Source organism: Dermochelys coriacea, chromosome 11, assembly GCF_009764565.3.
Source record: "Dermochelys coriacea isolate rDerCor1 chromosome 11, rDerCor1.pri.v4, whole genome shotgun sequence".
NCBI classification, from domain to species: domain Eukaryota; kingdom Metazoa; phylum Chordata; order Testudines; family Dermochelyidae; genus Dermochelys; species Dermochelys coriacea.
The window spans coordinates 51,808,423-51,830,066 of NC_050078.2; the positions used below are offsets into that span (position 1 = coordinate 51,808,423).

General features: G+C 40.0%; 1 protein-coding gene across 8 annotated transcripts in view; it reads left to right on the top strand.

Annotated features, from left to right (window-relative positions):
• Window positions 1-717: 717 nt before the first annotated feature.
• Window positions 718-21,644, top strand: part of GULP1 (GULP PTB domain containing engulfment adaptor 1) — a 289,955-nt gene continuing 269,028 nt past the window's right edge. For 2 of the 8 annotated variants that reach the window (XM_043505460.1, XM_043505458.1), the window contains exon 1: window positions 721-914. The gene's annotated coding sequence lies outside the window, so the exon portion shown is untranslated. Of the gene's footprint in view, window positions 915-11,785; window positions 11,860-21,644 lie in introns of all 8 variants that reach the window. The other 6 variants (XM_043505459.1, XM_038422763.2, XM_043505462.1 and 3 more) reach the window with 6 other exon arrangements.

A 21,644-nucleotide genomic window follows, 5' to 3' on the forward strand; every position in this document is an offset into this window, starting at 1 on the left:
CCGCTTACATGCAGCCTTGTGGCAATGTCCTCTGCCAGAACTCTCTGCTTGTTGGAGACTGGCAAGGCTGCCAGCCTCAGGCTCAAAGACCCACACGAATGGCAGTGGCAACAGGTCACTGGAGGGGGAAGGCATTTCATACACTACCTAAGGTAGAAGCCCGCTGAGCTACCTCCTCTTCTCCCCAGCTGTATTTGTACAGTGCTCTTTGATGACCCCTGCTCACATCACTTATGCCACCCCATCACCTCACAGCTGGGGACCCCAATCAGCGGGGGGTTGTGCCTAGTTACTCTTACCCCGTCCCTGGGAATGCATACCCCAGAATCTGCCCCAATAGCAGATTTCTCCAGGAATGCAGCGCGCTGCCCGACTCGCTATGGTTGTTTAAGGCAGTTTAGGTGCATCTATCACCTCTGGCACGTTCTTTCCTCGTATAAGGCGGGCTGTAGTCAAGGTCAAGCCCTGGGCGGCCCTGGTGCGTGCGCTACCATCCAGAGCGGGGTCTCCTGAGGAGCGAAGCTGCTGCGGGTGGGGGGAATCATTCCCCTTGTTCTCAACCACCCCGGGGCAAAGTCCCAGGCGCCCGGCTGGGCGCTGAGCGATGCGCGCTGGGACCGGGGGGGGGGAGCGGAGCGCGCGGACCGGGGGGGGGGGAGCGAGCGCGAGCGCGCTCAGCCTGCCAATGAGCCAGGCCACCTCCGGCTGTAGCAAGCCGGCCTGAGCCAGAGGGAGCCCGGGAGCAGCGAAGCGCCAGCTCCGGCAGATCAATGGTGGGAGGGGAGGCGGGAGGAAGCCCAGCCTGACGTCAGGAAACTTTCTCGGTGGCTGAGGCGGGCGCTCGCGGAGCCGCTTCTTTCTCTGGGTGTCTCACAGGGGCCGGCCCCGGCTGCCACCCTCCATCTCTCCGCAAGGTACCCCGCGCTTCCTTCCTTCGGGCGGCTGCGGGGAGCGGCTGCCTGCGGCGCGAGCGGGACTCAGTCCCGCGGTGCCCGCTCCCTCCAGCCAAACTCCCCGGCAAGTCCGCAGGAGTTTGACGCCCCCAGGCAGGACTTTCCGCGTTGGCGGCGGCTCTTCCATCCCGTGCCAGGGCCAGCCGCCGCCGCCTGCAAGGGGAGGCGCCCCGCGGCGCTTGCCGGGCGCAGGCCGGGAAGGAGGGCGGGGGGCGGGGGGGGGGCGAGGGCGCGTGGGGGCTGCTCCGGAGGCTGCGGCGTCCGAGCGCGCCTTGTCGAGGGACCGGGGCCGCCCGTCGAGCGCGGCGGTTGGCGTGATGCTGGGGCGCGCGCGCGCCTGGGTCCGGGTGTCGCGAGCGGGCGCGGGGCAGCCTCGGCGTCCCGCGGAAACTTTTTGAGGTTGAGTGAGCGCGGGGCGGGCGGCCTGGGGGCCGGCCCCCCCCCCCCCGCCTGGGGCACCCAGCCACGAACCCTGCAGCCTCCCCACAGCTGCTCGCGGCGCAGCTTCCAGCTCCCTTGTTTGCTTTGCGCTGCAGCCGCCGCTGCGTTATGTCCAAGCTCGGAAACCAGAGGCATCCAATGATCCCCCTCTTCCTCCCTCCAAAACGTGACACAGCGGTAGCGACCTAAGCACCTTTCCCCTCTTAGCGTCTCGCTTTTGAGGGGTTGCTAGTGTTAGCAATGATTGCACATTTTACCGTGTTTTAGGATGTATGCCTTCCCTCCCCCCAAGAGAGCGAGAGGGAGGTAGGGATTGGGGAGGGGGACATTGACATTTGTTGCACCAGATTTAGGAAACAGAAAAAGGATTGATGGAGCCTGGCATGAACGTTTGGATTTTAGAGTAGTGAGTACAATACTTTGTGTGGAAGACTTTTCTAATAATATAGAGAAAATAACCCTTTGCTACATTCTCGCTTTGGTCAATATGAATTGTATCACTAGAATTAATCATGCGATATTTCCCAGTGTGATGATTGCATAGGAAATAAACTAGTGCTGGAATTAATTTTCTCTCAGTAGGGCCTTCAGGAGATGCTGGGAAGTCCTCAGTCGTCGCTCTGCATATACTTCTGAAATTTAGATCACCTTTGAAATTCAGTAATGATTATGGATTTTAAATCCTATATATCAATGAATACACCCAAAGAGAATCTATCAGGTTTTTTCTAATATTTATTAGACTATATTTGCTTTAAAACTTAAGGTAAACACATCTTATTTTTCTTCCCCAACTTTGAAATTATAGGGACTCGGTCAAGAATTTCAGACTCCAAATTTGACTTGGGATATGATAGAGAAACTTCCTTTCAATTCTAAATATCTGTTTCCAAAACAAACAAACACCCTATATTCTAGTGAGAAATGTAAAAAGTATAGTAAAGCCATTATCTGTTTTTTGTTGGTCCTATAAGTGTTGTTTTGCTTCTCCAGGCTTAGCCATAGCAATTATGCTTTGGAGATGAGCTAATATCACTGGTGATACGAATGAACACATTATTGTTTTGCAGAGGAAGATTTTTCTATACATAGCTAAACAAAAACAGAAAAGTTATTTTGAACCCCATAAAATAGGATTGTCAATTGGAAAGGAATGTGAAGATACTAATATTTGAGCATAAACTTCAAGCTCAGAATCTGGGGGAGGGAGAAGGAGAGAAAATTAAATTTCTAAGAGGGTTTGAAACTTAAAGATGACAGTGACCTTTAATAACACTCTTCTAAAAGAATATGGTAAAATGCAATATAATTTCTATGCCATTACTTTAATCTCATTACCATGATTGTCATTAGTCAACTAAAGAACAATAACAGTAAGTTTTGGGACATCAATGCAGATTTACTAATAAATGAGAATACTAAGGAGACATTTTTCTTATTTTTATCCAAGGGTAATAACAGTTAGTCAAAGGCCAGTAAAGGTTAATTGTAGTCTTGAATATTTGTCATAAAAGGAATTCAGTTACTTTAACTGTTCCTTAATATTCAAAAAATAACCGCACAATGCTGATACTTAAACTTGTTGCTGCTTTATTTTAAATCACTCAATTGTCTAAAACTATCACTACGTTTTTAATTTAAATGGAAAATAGTTGGATTCCAGTATGTAAGCTTCTAAACAAAAGTCTTCTCTATATTGAAGTAACTGAGAACATGTTCAGAAGTCTAACTGCCTCTGAAAGGAAGGCAGTACTGGGCAGATGTGATGGTATACATGAAATGGACCTGAAATAAGCTTTGAATGTACATATATTTATATAAAAATACATATGCTCTACTCTCAGGATGGTGTAAATGTAAATGACTATCTGCTGTCAACTCTCTATAAGAATAACTATGAAAACAATGCCCATAGAAAAGGTTATCCGATGGTGCTGTGTGTCATTGCTCCTATTTTTTCTCTTCTCCAGGTTAAGCTAAACTACATTATGATTTCATAGTAACACCTGTCAAACAGGCTACTGATAGAATGATGCTTCACTACTATTAAGAGTTTAAAATCTAAACATAGGAGGGGAACAATGAAAAGCAATGTGAGTGGTGATAAGTATACAATTGGTTAGTTTTGTGCTTTTTGGTATGTGCCTTTTCTTTTTATGGGCATATGTTCATCAGTTAATGAGCTGCATAAGTTAGTGTTTATAGGCCTCCTTGAAGAATTGTGTTTTCAGAAGGGAGTTGAAGGATCAAAAGGTGGAGATGCATTATATCTGAGCCATGGATTAAGGTTTTAGGAATATGTAACAGGATGGAAGAATTCAAGGGGGCAGTTGATTGTGTGCATTGGACAGAGTAAGGTGGGGAAGGAAGACACTCGAAAAAGATAGCTGGAGTCAGGTTGTGCAGCACTTTGGAAGTAAAGACAAGGGTCTTAAACTTGCTTTGGACAACAATTGGAAGCCTGCAGTGGGATTTGACAAGGGTTATAATTGCAGGCAAGGTAGATTGCATTTACTGAAGCATTTTAGATAGTATTAATGAGGGTAAGGTGGATACTGGGAGATCAAAGAGGACGAGGCTGATGCAGTAATCAACACTCAGACAAGGGTACTGGTGATAGGCTGTTTGCCAGTTTTGATATAGTTATTTTAGAATAACGAAATACACAGGTTGATACTGAATACTATACAATTAAAAGCACATAAGTTCTCATCAACCTGTGGCAACAATTCTGTACTCTTTCAAGTTCCTTTGTGTACAGTACAGTTTAAAGTCAATTCTTCAACACAGGTCTACAAAATCCAGTCATCTGTTTTGTAAATCCTTAGAATTTCTTTAATTTTTTTTTTAAATTATATTTTTCTTCAAACTTCATTACATTAAAATATCATGAAATATTAGAGGTAAACAGAGTGATATATGCATTGCAGTGTAGAATAGGGCTGTATAACGTGTATTGAAGATAAATGTATTTTGAAGCATACAGTTCTAAATACAGAATAGTAAAAGAATCGAGAAAATATTTGAGATCATAATATTAATAGTACTAGTGTACTTTGATTACAGAACTAGTTTTTCTCCCAAGAGATGATCCATGAATAGCATGAACATGCTGTAAGAAAGTAATCAGAACTACCAGATACACTAATTAAAGAACACTTGAAACTAGGAGTATATTAAGTGCCTCTACCTTGATCTGGAGGGACCATTTAAGTAGAGAGAGAGGCTAGTTCATTCTCTGTAACATTTCAGTTGTTGGTTTCTCTGTTATTACTTCCAACCAGGTTGCCAATTAGTACCCATTTTGGTGATTTTTCTGATGGATACTAGTCCACTGAGAACTGAAGTGATATCACCTAATTCATTTCACAAATGCTAGTAAATGCTCAGATAGAAACAATTTCCAGTCACTACAGAACTGAATTTAAATGATATGAATGACAGAGGTCAGAGGCTCTGTTTGTAACGACTAATCCCCTGAGTGAAAAAAGTTCTGAATTGAGCTTTTAGAACAGAAATTATGTAACAATGCTAAATTATGCAATAATAAACCTTGCTCTCCTTTCTCTCAATAGTAATCTCACTTTTGAGTGGATAATCACAATGAGGGAATCAGATTATTGTCCAGGAAAGACAGAGACTATATTATTTCTATTATAACACAAGCAGTGCCCCTACACAAACTGCTTAACAACATTCTCTACATATCTCTCACCTTAAGTGGTTCACTACTTCCTCTAAGGATTTTAGAAACTGATGCATTCTCAGCAGGTCTTGAACCCTTGGGGTCCAATCCTGCTCATTTTACTCATGTGTATGTCACTGAAGTTGTTGCCTGACCACTGCAGTCTCATATGCCCTGGTCCAAAGTAGGCCATAGTTTCAGAGGAGTTGAGCTGTGCTTGGGTTATAAGTAGTCAAAAGTTGTGTTTATCTTGGAAAAAAATATTTATTTTGCTTAAACTTAAATTTTTGATTTTTATGGACTGTCTTCTGTTCATATGCTTCCTTATCTCCTATTGACAACAGTGGAATACTGCAACAGATCTAATTCTATAGAGGAAGAATGTCACATGCAGGTGACTTAAAAAAAATAAATAAAAAGAGCAGAGGAAAGTTTTGTGTTCCCTGAAGTTCTTTAAAGTGAAGTTCTACTCTGAAAACAGACACTAAGGTTCCATGTTTGTTTCTTTGTGTATCAAATCTTCTCAATTTTTATAAGTAGAAAAGATGTTTTTCTAACAGCCAGCTTTGTACACTCAGCCTGGGTTCTGAGAGTCAAACTGGTTTCTTTTCATCTCATACATCATCAAGGTTCAGTTACATCTGAGCAGCCCCACTGTCTTCAAATTATTATCACAGTGACACCTATGCAACCCAATTGCCTTCAATGAGTTAGCACAGGTGGAGCTGATTGGAACTAGTAACAATTCTGGTAATGATGCACAAGTTGGGAGAGACTCTACATGTTATTTGATCTTAGCGCTGTTCTCTCTGCAGGCCTAACAGGAGTAGCAAACAATAAAAATTTATTTTTGTCACGAAGATCTGCAGATATGACCCTAAATACAGGCAAAGAGAATACGTGTTGAGTAAGGAGGTGGAGTTTTTACAGAGTAGCATTATAGTCTTATAGAATTCCTTAGGCACTAAAATTGAGTCTCAAACTTCAAGAATACTTTTAATAGTTCAAAGGGCTAATATTTTTATTTTCAATATTATTTCCTCTTCCAGCTTTTCACACATACTTGACTTAATGTAAGTTCTTAATATTCAAAACATATTGATATTTCCAGCATTCTACTATTGATTTAAGTGTAATCATTGTTTCTAGGTAATGGGAGCAACTTGAACTTTTCTGATAGTATGTCTAGATGCATGAATTTTGTCTCTAGGGCTGTCAATTCAGCACTTTTCAAGAGCAATAAAATCACATGAAAATCTAAAAAAATGCACTCAAATTCTTGTGCAGTGCATTATTTTTAGATAAGGTGAAATAGCTCAGAGTGGACTGTGGGATTCTTAATAACTTTCTTCAAGGTCTCAGATTAGCATTTTCAGTTTGAATGAGGGCAGGCTTAGAGGAGCAAAAGAGTAATACCAGTTTTGGTCAATCAGTAAAGATGGGTAGTAATATGTGTACCTTCTTGAATATCACCTATCATAAACTGAGATTGCCTGTTCCTTTTTTGAAAAAATGAAGACCTCAGCATGACTTTAACTAGTTGTGATTTCTTTTCCAAATGAGTTGCACGTTTGGCCAGCATACCCATTGGACTTTTGTGCTTACTTAACTCAAATAATCATCTTGTATTGCTTTGAAAGTTACAATAAATACTACATCACTAATGAGTACTTCCTGCTTTTACATTATTCTAAATCAGTTTGCCAAACGATATATCTCCTTGTGCCACTGACTTTTTAGTAGAAATCTGCACTGAAATAAATGGGAAGCTTTTTTAAAAATAGAAAAAAAAATCTGATGCAAAATGGCTCTTGCTGTAGTGTACCCTACAATTGGCTTCTGTTACTTTTTAAAAGATGTTATTCCTGAAATGCTATAGCAATCTTCTGTGCATTCAGACATGTGTATGCCAAACATTTTAGGATTCATAAACAAAGAGTTTGTATGTCCTCAATGCCATCTTTTTAATGTTTGTTAGGACTAGCCCTTCATATACCATATTATGTTGCAACATTATGTCTCTTGAACTTCTTGTGTGTAGAATTGCCAGCCACAAGTGTTTGAAATCATGAGTCCAATCCCAGAAATCATGATTGGCTTAAAAAATTTGTGATTAAAGTCAAGTAATAGATCTTGGATTTTTTAGTTGCCTTTTAGCCTTTAAGCCTTTTGGGTGTCTTCAAGTCCCATTTGCAAGCTTTTCTTTGTAATCATGAGAGGCTAACACTTTTTTTTAATATAAGGACTGATATTCTCACATAAATGCAAGATTCCAGGCCCTGGGGCTCTAAGAAAAACAAATATTGTGAGATTAGCAATAAAATTACAAGGGATGGTATCACTGTGGGTGAGCTTTTGCTGAAATAAGATTTATTAATAAATGAGAAGATATTGTCAAAGTATTTCACTTTCATCTATATTTAAATTCTGATTTGAGGTACATGTTGGTTGTAGGATAGCTCTAACTAAACGACAGTATACCTTTTGAATGTAGCACTGAAATCACTTCAGATTCAATGCTAGATATAATGGTTTTCAGAAATAGGGTAGCTACCTCCCTTTTCTTCCTCTGACTATGTGAGGTGAAATAGGGATAGAACTTTGGACCTTTAGCTGCAGTGTACATTCCAGTGGAGAATCTAAGCAGCAGGTAAGTGTCAAATTCACTGGTAATTTACCAGTAATGGAAGGTCTCTTTGTGTTGCAAATCATACCCATTTTAAAATAAGTAAATAATATCATCAATAATCTAAAATAATATCAAAGTGGGTCATTAAAATTAAGCAATAAATGTAGCAGGAGGTAAAGTACATATTTTTTTTGTAATACTGAATGCTTAACCAAGTCAGCATATGGAAGTAGGTGGATATATAGCTAACATAAATGGTAGTTTGAGAGACTGAAACCCCACAGCTGTGCCTCTTAATCTGTTTCATATGTGCAAGCTTTAGAGGTGAGTGTGCTATAGCTTTGTAAACAAAAAGATCTTTAGCATCTGAGTTTAGTCATGATCTCTCTCTTGAAGGGAGCAAGCTACAAATTGCAATACCAATTTTGTATGCTTTACTGCAGCATTAATATCCAATTTATCATGTTGAGCAAATAAATTTAGGATGGCGGAAAGACTTTTTTTCAACAAATTTTGCAGCTGGAACTGATACTAATACTCTTATCTCTCAGTACCATACAGTAATTGCAGTTAATTGGTTGCTGGATAACTGCTTCTGCCATGTGTTGTGGTGTGAAAATGCAATATATCAACAGTAATAAATCACAACATAAGCATGTATAACTTTAATTTTTTGAGAGAATTTCCAGATCAATCATCCATGGGTGAAACATTTCATATGAAATTCCAGTACCAGTGCATTCCCCACACTTTTGTAGCTAAAGTGCTTGTTACTACTATTACTTAAATATTAATTTATTGGATATTATTTATTTGGGTAGTTTATGCATTAAGTTAAACCAGTAGTGTTTGCTGTTGGTAACATGAAAATCAAGATTGGGTGGGGATGTGGAACCAAAGTCCATAATTAGGAAGTGACCGGAATACTCATGCCTTTTTTCACACAGTCATTTAGAAATGTTGGCACCCCCATTAAATCACAACCAACCTGCATTCTGATATAACCCCTCTGTAATTGCCCAGTTGTCTGAATCCTGCCAGGCTTTTCTTGCTCAGCTATGCGGGCTCATGTAAATAGAGTCCTACTTGTAACTGTGATTGTAAGACAAAAACTGATCCCAAAATTTGGAGATTGGAGCTCAACATTTGGCTCCAATTACAATGGTCACAAGTGCGCATCTTTCAGAAAACAACCTGGCTTAGAAAGCACACTAAGGAGCTTTCCGGTGCATCAGAAATAGACATTTCTCCAAGGCTGAATAGAAGCACAGAAATTTCAGAGAGGCAAATGGGAAGTTCCATGAGAAACAGTGGGCTAAACTGGACTCTTTTTATCTTCTGTAAGCTTCAGGTTTTGCTGATGATACAGGGGATATAAAACTCTACATTCCGCCCAAGGATTGTGGAGAAAATACCAGTGCAGAAATTAGAGACCAGGTAAAAAGAGACCTTTATCATGATGGAGATTTGAACTCCAGTTGAAACTGCCTTCATGACTTGCTCAGTTACACCTAACTATTAAAGAATATGCACTTGTGTGTGTGCAAAAATGGGTAGTTGACAGGAGTTGTCTGTAATTTTTTGGTGTATCTTTGGCTTTTACTTGTCGAAAGTACACACTGAGATGCAGAAAGTGAGAGGGAGAAAAGCTGATGTTATTGGATGACTAGTTTATGCAGGTAAAGAGACTTGAACTTAGAAGCAATTTTGTGTGTGAGTGCGCACACATGTTCGTGGCACCTCTGGAAAACGTATTGGATCATGGGTCATTGTGTTCCCATCCCTTCGTTATTCAGAATTTCCCTTTGGCCAATAAAATCTCAAATGCTGTCACACTTTGTGAGCTTTAAGATAGTTATGTGTACAGAACAAGAAAACATGTATCACTTGCTAAACAAAGCATTGTATAGCTATCTTCTTTAAAGAAGTGTTACAACAAACATGGATGAACTTCTGCTGTGGCTTTCCTGTTATGTCTGATGAAAAAATTTCTAGTGGGACTCCTTATTCTGTACCTAGAAGCTAAAATGTGGGACACTGCAGGGGACACACATTCAGCTGTAGACCACATATGGGTTAAGCACGAACCATGCTTCACAGAGTAAGAATATGTCCTCTAACTGTCAGATATGTGCATGCTGATCCACAAGAGACAGAGGGAAAGAAGTTAATGTTATTGGAGGGAACATTAATTCCATACCTAATAACCTTCTGTTTAAAAAATACCTAATGATCATGTATAAATGGAGTTTAACTTCTGTTTATAATCAGTATGCTAGATTCGTCAAACTGTACAAAGTTCTGGTAGCGTTTACTGTCGAGAATGGTCTGAAGAGAATAGTTAGCCCCTTTCATGTTGATGTGCAGAAAAAGGAGGCCTCTCTGTCTTCTTCCTTTGTGACTCATCCTGGATCGTAAAGCAACTTGCCAAGTGTCTAGGATTGGCTGGGGATTGGATATTGGCTAGCTGGTTGAGGTTTTATCCAGAAAAGACAGACATAAAGGGAAAGCAACCATGAAAAATGAGGCTTGTCTCACACCCTTATTAAGAAGGTGCCTGCCACTTGGTAAATGGAGAAGTAAGGGTGCTGCAGCAGGTTGGCTGTAGGAGCTTGCTAGAGGGAAGGTTGGGAACAGAGGTATTCAGAGAGGATGTGGAAAATATGGAGAAGTATTAACATATGCATTGTGTACTGCTGACAAATTGTTTATTTTGTTTATTGTTTTATCTACTTCAGTTGTAAGATCTTTGGGATAGGGACTCTCTGCTAGTGTGTGTGTGTGTACAGTGCCTCTGATTGGGGGTCTCTTATCACTTCTCATTTAGGCACTGCCAGAATGTGATGGATTCTAAGGTTGCTGCTATTTAAGAGTGGAAAAGACTTGTTGCTTTTTCATTTCAGATGTGAACATTGTTGTACTTATTAGTGCCTTTCCCAAGCCAGGTTGGACTTCTGTTTTGTTCTAGAGGGGGCCTATACCTTAAGACCACCTGGAAAATTATATACAGTGGAGAATGTAGCTGCTGGTTCACTAAATAGGATTTTCTGTAGGAGTACTCTATCCCTGTACTCCATTATCTGCCCTGGCTACCAGTTTATACTGAGTGAAATGTCAAATGTTGTTGTTAACTTCTAAAGCCCTAAATATTCAGGGAATTGCCTATCTTAGAGATCCCTTTCCCTGTGTGTGGCTCTGTGGCAGTATCAGGCAGCTGAGGCACTGAATAGCAATAGATTTAAATGAGAACTGGTTTAAATGAGAATAGAAATAGGGTGTTCTTGGGGGAGGGCGAATGGCAGGATGTCTGCAGCTATTTAATTTGTTAATGTGCCCTCCTATGCCAGAGCTCAGGTTTGATGAATGTTGGGGAACATTCCAAGGCCTATCTTTTTCCAGATTCTTTTGAGAGAAAGAGAGTTGGATGTTGAATGAAGTTTTGGGGTCAATGCCTGGCAGCATTCTTTGTGGTATTGTGCTAATTTGTGAAAGTATTGTTTTTCTAAGAGTGCTTAAAGTATAGAAAATGCAAATCAAAACATGAATGCTTTAAAATAAACAAGACCTTCTCTGATACCCAGGCCCACCCAGCAAGATTTTGTCAGTCAGTGACTCCCCACTCGTGAGCTGTTATATTTTGATCATGGAAGTTGCCTAATAAGAGTCCTATCTTTGTAAACTAGACCAGTCCTGTCTATTTTAAACAAAGTATTGTTTGTTTGTAGGTGAAGGAGTGTACCTTAGGACAAGCTTTGTTATCATAGGTCTTGCCTACTCTAGGAAAAAATGGTACTTGTTTTTCCCAGCAACGGGGCAGCTGTATTGTTACTGAGAAACAGCAACATTGTCTGGAAATGGATACAAAATCTCCTAGAATAAATATACCCTCAGGCCCTTACATTATATAGGTCAGAGTTTAACTTGCAGTTCTAAAGAGTCTTAATGAGGTGTGTTGTTGTTTCTCATCACAGCAGCCCACCTAAATCATCTATACCCATCCAAACAGTTGTATTTTATCAAAAGCCCTGGGAATTTTATGTATCATTGTGGATAATTTAACCTTTTTCTTATCTCCAGTTAATCATCAGTGCTGACTCTTCTCTGTTCAAGGACATATACCTGCAAACATGATGCTGGGGTAAACCTGAATGGTATGTTAACTGCACTCCTGCTTTTCTGGTTGGGGGTGGAGGAGTTTGTTCCGTCATGCTGGTGGTTGCTATGCACACTTATTTATTTGTTCTTGTTCTACTTTCAGCCCCCATGAATTGTTCCACTAGCTTTATTTTCTGCCACCCCACATCATGCTGCATTGCATCACATGCTTAACAGGGTCTAATCTGATTCAAGATTAACCTCATTTAAACTTTCCTCTTATTACCATACTCTTAATCTTATGTACAATGGTTGTACTGTTCATAATCCAATCGATTCCTATCACCTTCCACTTAATTGGGACACACTTACATGGGATATCTTCGCAAACTGAATTAAACTCAATGACAATACCAAGGACTGCTGCTTAACAAGGATGATAATTCTATTTAATTAAGATACCTGCAGTTGATTAAGTGATACTTAAATAGGGATAAATAGTATTTGTGATGTCTTGGGTAATATTGCTTTGTCTTCCTTTAAACAACCTTTACCACTGCTTTCTTCAAGTTCATTCCCATCAGTCTCACAGTGTTGCACCCTTGTCAGAAACTTCATGATGGTATTTCTCTAGTTCAGTTGGGTTGCAGCTCACTGAGCTGTATTCTGGGGGGAAAATATCAGGTGTACATGTGTTACTTTAATGAGCCAGCAGGATTAATTTTAGTGAAATAAAAAGCTTGAGAACCTCTCAGATATCAAATGTCTTGACTTCTCTTAAAGCCCATGATCCTCTCAGCATCCATATAGAGGGGAAATGGCACCCATGAAGGGTGGGAGGGGGCAGAGGAGCTCACAGGAAGTACTGGTCTTGCAAAAAAGGTGCTCTCTAGGGCCAGTGGGAACCAGGTAGCAGAGGAATCAACGGGCATCTGCATGATCCTGAACAATGTGTAGATTAAGGGAGTGGTTATTCCTGCACAGAAGACAATCCGGCCCAAGGCTAAGAACTTTGCTTCTTTGGGATGCTAGGCTATCCACCTGGGGTATGCTGAAAGTGAATCCATATGATTTCTACATAGTCCTAGGTACTACTGGTCAGATTTTGTATTTTGTTTGGCATTCTGAAAAATAATTAAATTAAACTATGAAAATATCTTCAACAACTGACAGTGCCTGGTTTATTACACGTAATCATTAGAAAAACCAAGTGACAAAATTGCAATAGAGTATTAACAAGCCCCTAAAACATGTTACTCCTTTTTCCCTAAACTCCTATGTAACACAAATTAATTTCACTCGTGGTTTTGTATCTCATCTTTGCATGGCTTGCTGTTACTTGTTTATCCCCTTCTCATGTGTGAGTGTTATGATCCCACATTGAATTGAATTTATTGTATCTGTGAAAACTGCCTTTTATAGATTCTATCAAGGGCAAAGGTTTGCTCTTGGCTATGCTGGTGTAAATCCACAATAACTCCATTGGAGTCAATGCTCATTTACACAGTAAGCTATTGCAGGCAGGAGCCTTCTTTTTCTTATCTGTTTTAACAGTGCCTACCCCAATGGGGTCTCTGAGCATTACCAAAATACAAATAATGAAGAGTGCTTATAATCCTTGAGATTCACAGTGATATAACATGGTGGAATTTGACCCAGAGCGTTATGCACATGAAAACATTGTGACCAGCAATGCCATGAACTGCACCTGTACAGAATCTAAACGGCTATCGTGGCACAAAATTGTTGTAATGTATAGACTTATTAGCATTGCTTTTCATAAGTGACTTGTCCATTTATCTGTCTGTCTGAGTTACTTATGGTGCTCCCATCACTGTACTATTTGAGCATCTCACAATCTTTAATATATTTTAATTTTTCAACTCTGCCTCCCTCCCCACAGTGAGGTAGGGTAGTGCTATTGTCCTCATTGTACAGATGGGAAACTGAGGCACCGAGAGACTAGAGGCTAGATCCATTAAGGGAGTTAAGTACCCTAGTATTACTTTAGCTGGTCCAGAGATAGGTGCCCCTTTGTGAGGCAAGGCTTAGGTTACGCCCATCTCCTCTGCATTTTCTGTTGCCTAGCTTAGGTGGCTCCTCAATGAGCTTGCTGGCTTTTGTGAATCCCATTCTTAGGCACCTAACTCTCCTTATGCATTGTATAGGGAGCCTTAGTGCCAAATTCAGGGCTGTGGATTCCACTGGTAGGGTGCCTTAACTCAGCATTGCATTGTGTAATGTTCAAGTCTCCTTTGTGTGTCTATTCCTAAGTGACTTGCCCAAGGTTACATAGGAAGTCTGATTGAGCAGAGAACTGAATCTGGGTTTTCTAAGTCCTAAGCTTGTGCCGTGACCACTGGACTATATATGCAATGCCATAACAACTGGACCATGTAAATGTATATGCAGGAGACATTCATATATTTCTCTGAGCATTTAAATTGTTTCTCTGCATTTCCTGAGTATATGTAGCTAGTATACTGCTCTGTTACTATTACGTTTAGATTTACCTTTTAATATCCAAAATAACTATGGAACTACTCCTTTCTGACTAATAAAATAATTTACTTCACTCCTATAATTGTTCAGACTTCTATCAAAATTATGCTTTATTTTCAAGTTTTATTTCATTTGACCACACTATTTATACTCTGCAATATTATCACAAATATGTCACTGCTGGTTCATTTGATCTACCTTTTACAGTTGCTATTTGTTCTGTTTCTTCTCTGTAAATATTTCCACATTCACATATCTCTTGTCCTTCCTATGGAACCTTGAATTATTTTCCTTCATACATCTATACAGACTGCATTCAGAATTTCGTACATAATGAATACTAATGTTATTGAGGCTGACTCATATTAACTAGCATTGCAGTCATCTTATTAAAGGAGAATAAGCTATATCAGTAGTATAATCATATGAAAATAAGATCAATCGGCTGAGGTCAGTTAATCTCTGTTTTGGAGGTTCTAACTGGGGTGATTTAAGAGTATCATGGCCATAGAATTACAAATCTGTAAATTTGGAAAATCCAGGGATTGAGTTTCTATGAAAGCCGTGCTAGTCCAACAGATCTAAATTTTTGGTTTCCAACAGAGACTACTATAACAGAAATTGTTGATAGGCCATTCTTTAGAGTCACATTGATGATGGCTATGTGTCCGAGTTTGGAGCAATTGCCCCTTTATTTTCCCTCTATGGTCCAGCAAGGGCACCCATTCTAGGCTCCTCGGCTGTTACCTCTTCTGGGCAGAGACCTGTATCTCTCTCTCCTTCCCCTTAGGAAGGATTTGGGCCCCCTTGAGTGCAGAAGCTTCTATCTATTTGCTAGATCAGAAAGAAGGCCCTGAATCAGTTTAAACTCAGATTATTTATCCCCAAATCCTTGCTTTGTCTGCGGGGTCTCTGGAGAATCCAGTTAGAACCTGTGAGTTAGTACCTGTTAGTACCTGTGAGCCTCTCCAGGTAGTAATATATTTCTGCAGGTGTTACGACCCAAGTGAATTTACCCAATCATCCCCCATTGTTCGTAGTTCCTGCAGAGCCGTGATCACTCTCTCACATGGAATTATATACACTAGAACCTCAGAGTTACGAACCTCTCGGGAATGGAGGTTTTTCATAACTCTGAACAAAATGTTATATGATATTGCAGGAAATTGCCATATCTGTCACACTATGTGTCTGTATTGGCTGGCAGAGTGGGTATGCTGTTAACTCATTAGTGACATTGTCTGTGTGGGTGGGATGGATGGATAAATGTATCAAAATAACAGTGTAGAATGTTACTTTTTAAAATATAACTACATTAGTCCTGTCACATTGCACGCACTATGTGCCTGCTCTGCCAGTCCTGTGTTCACTGGGAGGACAACATTGCTGTCAGCAGCTGCCATGCTGTTTTCAGACATCTGCATAAGTTGTCATACTGATTTTGTTTTGTTAACTGTAACCAGGATGCCGTGGTAGCATAGAAGAATATGGCTGCGGGTATGTTTGTGTAATATATAGCATTAATCGTAAATGCAATATAAAGTACATATTATACATTAATTTCTCAGTGGGGAAAAATGGAGACAATTGTATGTAAATTGCCAGTCTCCAAAGGCTTAAATAACTTATACTGTTAATAAAAGGTTAAAAACAATTTTAGATTAGAAAAAGATTGAAACATTTGTGTGAGCAATTTCAAAGGAACATTTTTAAGGCTAGATTTCTCCCTCCCCCCAGATTCTTATTTTCTCTTAGGATGTCCTGAATCCAATATTATTTTGTTGAGGTACAAAAAATTTGCAAAATATTTTCTGTAACTTGATTTCTACTCCCACTTATTCTGTTTTTAACTCCCCAATTTCATAAATAAGATATCGGTATAATCTTCCCTTTTGGACCTCTAAGGGAAGATGAGAGAAATATAGGTACCAAAAAACTGGAGAAACAAATGCAACACTTGTCTAAATACACGTTATTCATAACCAGAGGGAGGAAGCGAGATAGGACTGATATAGATGAGAGATATATGCATTGTGTGGGGAATGAACTCTGAAGTGTGACTAGCAGAAATTTTGAACTAGAATTTTAAAATGGACAGGCTGAATAAAACTAAAGGGTACCTTATCAGTCCTCTGAATAGTGCATTCAAAGAATTCTCAATAGGAGAGACAGAGAAGATAATTTGTACCATCCTGTGTTATTCCTGCACTAACAAGGTGTGGTCAGGTGTACTGGCCCTCTGAAGCAGATGAGATAAGCCTCTGTATCCAGAACCACTCTGGTCCTGGTTTCTAAGCCTATGGTCCACCCTGGTTGCATGACCGGCTTGGGGAGTAAGTGGTTGAATACTTCATGGAATCATGAGCACATGTGTGTTGCTGGCCATCCAATTCATGGATTCCCTCAGCACTTGCCTTTCTTTCAGTGAGACCCAGGTGCACAAATCTCTTCTGCCTACTACAGAACCTGCCTCCTTAGGTTTTGGCTGCACTTTCCCCCATACCTTTTTATTTTTGGTGGCCCCAACAAGTCCAGAGGTTATCTTCATGAACCTCTTCCCCTCATTGTTACTTATAAGTCCAGGAGCAGAAAGACTGGCCATGAGCAGTCTCTTTCTGACTGTGGGGCCATTTTACTTGGCCCCACACATACACACATCAGTCCAGAATTCTTTTGGATGGCATTCATTGACTCCTGATGCCTTCTCAGAGAAATGGGTGTTACCCAGGGATCTCTGTTCTGTCTCTCCCCCTTCCACCCCCACCCAACTCCTTTTGGCTGAAATTTTAACTTCACTCCTCTTCATGCCCTTTTTCTTGAAGTGTTTCTTAGTAGTCAATTAAATAATTAATAGACTGATAACGTCAGTCAGAAGGCACCATTATGATAATTTAGGATGACTTCCTAGGTAACACAGGGCATAAAACCTTACCGAATAATTTTTACATCAAACCCATAACTTCTGCTTGTGCTAGAACATATCTAGCAGGAAGATCCAGTCCTGATATAAAGACATTCCTAGACAAGATGTTCCAGGGGTTAATTACTTCAATGCTGAACATGTGTGCTTTAATTCTAGTCTGAATTTGTCTTGTCTCAGGTTCCATCAATAGGATCTCATTACATCTTTTCTGCTATATTAGAGACCTAAGCAGTGCAGGAATTTCCACACAGGTCAAGGAGAGGAAAGAGCATATCTTGGATCCAGTTCTTCCCCTCTTCTGTGTCCCCTCCTTCAGCTCTGCTTGCTGAAATGAGATTCCCCCCCCCTTCTACTCTCCCTGCCCAAAGTTAGTCAACACACTTCCTCTATGACAAGAAAAACATCAGTCTGGATTTTTGTGACTACTTAAAAGCACTCAGAAAGGGGTGAGGAGGTATACTTGCCATTTTCAATAAAACACAGAGCCAAACTTGAAACTAGTGATCCTATAGGAACGCTACATAATAACACATAATATCCTTAAAATTCCTTATGGATTTCCTGAAATGCAGAGCTTTTGCTTCTTTATGGCATATAAAGAAGGTCTAGAAAAGTGTGCTTTTCTTTTCCTCATCCTCCCAAGAAACTTTTCCTTTGTTTTTTATGTCTGAGTCAGCTCTGGTCTAGCCTAGAAGACTCTTGGTTGCGTGAAGAGGTAGAAAAAGTGACTATCTTCCAAAAGCCAAGAGAGTGAAAGTTGAGCAACTGAGAGAAGGGATTTGTATTCTGACTACTTTAAACTCCTTCCCCTTCTGCACTCGTTCAACATTATTGACAAATTAACAGTTTGAAGAAAGAAAGCTTTATTAAAGATTTAGCACAAATCTCCTGCCCCTTCAAATAAGATGTGAGAGCTAACAATATACATCCTCAGACTTCCAGCAAAATCAGGGAGTACCAGAGCTGATATATCTAAACCCCTCCTCCCACTCCCTTCCCAGCATCACCATCACCAAAAAAAACCAACCATTTGTGGGGAGGTTGGTTTTTTTTGTTTGTTTGTTTGTTTTGTTTTTTGTTTTGTTTTTTAATATCAAAGGGTTTTTTGGTCTCTTTTAAGCAGATGTCACAAGCACTGTTCCCTATAAGCCATGCACACAGATCCTAAACCCCGCGCACACGGCGAAACACCGCATGCACAAAAATTTGCACAAAAGAAATTTTTTGCACACACGGCTTGTCAAAAATTAGAGGGAACATTGGTCACAAGCCCAATTTAAAAATATTTTGCAGGTTGCCTTAAGCAGGAATTTGAGACAGGTGATTAAACTCCTTGTAGTAGAAATAAGGGAGCTTTAGAGACCACATGAATATTAAAACTTATGTTATTTTAAAACAATGAACCAAACATTCATAGAACAGTTTTCAGAAAGAGTACATTTCTTTAAAAATTTAGAAGAGCCAGAGAGCAAAGTCTCAGTCCTTTCAACCCTACCGCACATGAGTAACTTTACTCACATGAGTAGTCCTATTGAGCTCTGTGAGACTATAGATGCTTAAGCATTTGTAGGTCCAAGGCCACAACTGGTATATGCAGTGTTTAGCCATGTCAGTCCCAGAATATTAGAGAGGCAAGGTGGATGAGGAAATATCTTGTATTGAACCAACTTCTGTTGGTGAGAGAGAAAAGCTTTTGAGCCACAGAGACTTCTTCAAGTCTGGGAAAGGTACTTCAAGCATCACAGCTGAATACTGCATGTATACCTTTCCCAGACCTGAAGAAGTCGTCTCTGTGGCTCAAAAGTTTGTCTCTCTCACCAGGAGAAGTTGGCTCAATACAAGATATTTCCTCATCCACCTTGTCTCTCTAATATTCTGGGACTGACATGGCTAAACACTGCATACAACTAGTAAGTTTGTCATTCATAGGAATCACATCGATTTACTGACACAATTAGTACACCACAAAATTTTGCAGAAGAGACAAAAACAAATTGAAATTAACAGTATACAGTGGTAAGAAATTACCAGTAATTGAGGTATTAGCTATGCTGTGTACATAAAGTCAAAGAGGGCCGGCTTCTCCACTGCCTTGTACCTAGTGTAATCATTTACACCCATGAAAGATGGGTGTAAATCACTTCCAGTCTCTTCTCGTGCATTCTGGCACAAGGAGTGAGTTAATACAGAATCAGGCCTGGGAAATCACATACTTTTATTTATTTTGTTTCTGAAACTCAGCATGTGTTGGGGATTAAAATGTGTGAAGAAATACAACTGGAACATATTGTGGAATTGTATTGTGAGATTCAAATGAAAATATACTAGGAAAATACACAGACTGAAATCTGTCATGCTAATGACAAACTGAACTGTTTAAATCAGGGGTCGGCAACCTTTCAGAAGTGGTGTGCCTAGTCTTCATTTATTCCCTCTAATTTAAGGTTTTGTGTGCTAGTAATATATTTTAACGTTTTTAGAAGGTCTCTTTCAAGAAGTCTGTAATATATAACTAAATTATTATTGTATGTAAAGTAAATAAGGTTTTTAAAATGTTTAAGAAGCTTCATTTAAAATTAAATTAAAATTCAGAGCCCCCCCAGACCGGTGGCCAGGACCCAGGCAGAGTGAGTGCCACTGAAAATTAGCTCACGTGCCACCTTTGGCATGTGTGCAATAGGTTGCCTACCCCTGGTTTAAATGTTGAGATAATCTCAGTTATTTCATCCAAGAAAATTCCATTTGCACTCAGACTGAGTTTTGAAGGAGCTTCTTTAGGATGATAAAGTTATGAAGTCTTACAATCAACGGACTGGGCACATCCACTGGCAGGAAAAAAATCTTCTAGGTATGTCAGTGAATATACCTCGATACACAGGAACATTATAAAGTTCTAATAGTCCCAATTGTGGAAAACAGTAGTGGATTGGCTGGAGCAAAATGCTTTCCAGATTTTGGGTTCATCTGGTGGCTTTTGGCAAATATTTTTGGCAGAAAAAAAGTTCTGTGGAAACTACATTTAACCCGTCATTTGTCACATACTGTTTCTTGTGGTAGCTATGAGGAATGTGTGCTTCAGGCTTTCTAGATACTACTTGATTATGATACCATAATCCAATAATTGGCTTCATAGGGGTGTTTGTCAGAGATAAAGTGGAAATCACAAGTCATTGCTGGCATTTGTGTAAAGTAGAGTGAATAGAGATATAAATACAAATAATTACTTAAGCTGGCAAATAGTTTTGTTGTTTTTTCGGTATATCCTGATTATGAAACTTACATGTTTCAAAACCTGTGGCAGGGAATATTTCAGTAGATTAGGAAGATATGGGGTCCATCTAACCAAGAAAGAGAAGAGCATCACTGCACACTGACTTGCCAGGCTAATGAGAGCTAAGGGGGAAGGTGACAAAAAGCCCATAGGTCACTTTAAAAAAAAACACCTTATCTTAACAAAGGGCTGGGGTGGGGGAGGGGAGAGGGAATGGAAAATTACAATAGGGTCATAGGCAACAAGAGGGATAACAATGGCGAAATATGCTCAACATCTTAGATACGTATACAAAAATGCAAGGAGTTGGAAATCAACAGGAAATGTTAGTACAGAAGATGAATTATGATGTAATTGGCATCAGAGAGACTTGGTGGGATAAATCTCCTGACTGGAATATTGGCATAGAGGGGTATGGCTTGTTTAGGAAAGGCAGGTACGGGGGAAAAGAGAAGAGTTGTTGCATTATACATTGAGAATATCTATACTTGTTTTGAGGTCCACAAGGAAGTGAGAGGCAGACCAATTGCAAGTGTCTAGGTGAAAATAAAAGGTGAAAAACAGTGGCAATGTCATAGTAGGGGTTTGTTATAGACCATCAGATCAGAAGGGAGTGGTGGATAGGGCATTTCTAGAACAAATAGAAATATCCAAGAACTGATAGTAATGGGGCACTTTAACTACACAGACACCTGTTTGGAAAATAATATGGTAAAACACAAAATGTTCAATAAGTTCTTGGAATGTATTGAGGACAACTTTTTGTTTCAGAAGGTGGAAGAAAATAACCAGAGGGACAGCCATTTTAGACTTGATTCTGACTAGGGAGGAATTGGTTGTGAAGGTTGAATGTCATACAAAGAGGGTCTGATAAAGAATGTCTTCTACAACTTGAGGCTCGTTAGTTGAAAGCAACAAAAGAGGATAAAGATCTGGATATGCTGGTTAATCACAGGATGATTATGAGCCACCAATATGATGTGAAAAAGGCTGATGTGATCCTAGGATGTCACATGAGGCATCAGAAAAAGAGATGTATTAATGCCATTGTAAAAGGCACTGGTAAGACTTCATTTGGAATACTGTGTACAGTTCTGGTCACCCATGTACAAGAAGGATGACATTAAATTGAAACAGGTGCAGAG